Raw genomic sequence first — 2,235 nt, 5'->3', positions numbered from 1 at the left:
AGGGATTTCCTCCTACTCCTCCCCCCACACCCACCCACAAATTCTTATTTTTCTTATTTCTATATTATTGTTGTTATATATTGTAGTATAATGCACATACTTTACATATTTTTATTTGCACATATTTTTATAATGCACATACTTTACATATTTTTATTTTATTGTAGTATAATGCACATATTCTACATATTTTTATATTTATTTTCTTATTTTCTTATTCTCTATGCCTATATATATTTCTGTGAGCAACTGCAACGAAACCCAATTTCCCCTCGGGGATCAGTAAAGTATTTCTGTCAGTCTGCTACCTGAGGCCAGGAGTTTCTGGTTGTTGCATAAGCAGCAGCAGTAAATCTGTTATCAAGGCCTCAGCTGAGCCAATCAGAAGCCCTGCTGTTATGTTAATGTGTTAGAAAACACCAGAGCATCTTGAGTTTGATGTGACGTTTTTTACTTTACTTCTCTGCACCAGCACTTTGCAGTACAATTAGTTTCTTCAGATGTACTTGGCACTTTAATCCTTTTAATTTTCACCTTTTATATTTTTTAAGTTTTAACTTTCAGGTTTTTTTTATGCACTTGAGTGTGTCCTAACAACTGCAAGTCGATGTGGAAATAAAAGTATTGAACTTGAACTTCCCTGTCTGATGTTGTGGAACTTTCTGTTGTCATGGTTCTGGTTATCTGGCTACTTAACCCCGTTTATGCTTGAGGAATGTTCACTTACTTTACTGTTGCACGAACTGTTAAAACTGCTAAATGTCTAAACTGTAAGTGAGGCAGGTCGTCAGAGGAAATGATGAAGTCCAAATTATTCTGGAACAGGATTATTAAGAGTTTGCAAGTAGATCAAACTGTAAATTTGTAAGATTTGGTCAGTAGTATAATGATAATGTAATAACTGCTGGATAATGTAATAACATGTCAAAATGTAGTCAAATTCTTCCTCCAAATGTAAGAAAAAAAGAAAATGTAATAAAAACCACTAATGTAATAAATTCCCCAATAATGTAATAACATCACTTTATGACATTAACCAGCGATCATCACTTTGTAAAGGTTGTAACATATTTTTAACTGATGATGTAATAATGGTTAATAATGTAATAACTTGAGCTATGATGTTCTTATTTGTAAAAGTTACTATATTTTAGTAAATTATATCATCAGTTAAAATATGCTACACTCCTTTTGAAGTAATAATCAGAATCAGAATCAGAATCAGGTTTATTGCCAAGTAAAGTTTCACAATACAAGGAATTTGCCTTGGTATGTAGGTGCATACAATAAACATGGAGAAAAATAGAAAGTAGAAGTAAAAAAAAAAAACACAACAAGTACTGTAAGTCAAAGTCAAGAATATAAATATAAAAAACAAAAGAGATATTTACAATACAGAATATGAAAAAATATAATAAAAAAATGTGCAATATATCTGCTATTGAAGTGAAATGGAAAAGCTGTACAGTTAGTGCAGGGATGTGCAAAATATTGACCAGAGGAATGTTTACTGTACAGAATGCATAAATGATCACCGATATAATAATGCAATGATGTTATTACATTATCCAGGAATTGATTACATTCAACAGGTTTTCTTACAGAGGAATGATTTATTACATTCTGACAAATTATGGACATTATCTGGCAATTACTGCTGTAAAATAGGATGAATAACTCTGAGCTAGGGTTGATTCAAGTAGGCAGATTTGTATTCCCCTCGGATGTCTGTTAGAACATGAATGATGGAGCTTTCGGATGTTTACTGGTTTTTATTGTTGGCAGACGGTTGATATGGTTCTGAAAGTCAGACATAGAAATAGACCATATATTACAATGCCTGTATCAGATTAAATTAACATAAACATTATAAAAACATTACAAATAATAATGAGAATTACAATCAAATAATAACCATTCTTATAATGGGCATTGACAGCTGTACACTACTGACTCATTGAAACCCAACACCAGATTAATCTCAAGAAATAAAGAAACATCACTGACTTATTCCCTAAGGGAGTGTGACTCCCACATCAATGTATACAGTGCAAATAACAGTCTTAAGTCGCCATCTAGTGGCCAAAAAATGTAACTTCTGTAAGGTCTCCTGCACGTGGATTAATTGGTAAACTAGCGTCAATATTAATTAACTTGCACCACCTGATAAAACGGGTCGAATGTAGACATGGAATATAACTAAAATATAACTTTACACAATACAACATGCAGGTA

Source organism: Centroberyx gerrardi, chromosome 10 (assembly GCF_048128805.1).
Source record: "Centroberyx gerrardi isolate f3 chromosome 10, fCenGer3.hap1.cur.20231027, whole genome shotgun sequence".
In the NCBI taxonomy this organism is placed as follows: Eukaryota; Metazoa; Chordata; class Actinopteri; order Beryciformes; family Berycidae; genus Centroberyx; species Centroberyx gerrardi.
The sequence above is the reverse complement of the archived record's forward strand: the minus strand, read 5'-3'. Positions refer to the sequence as shown.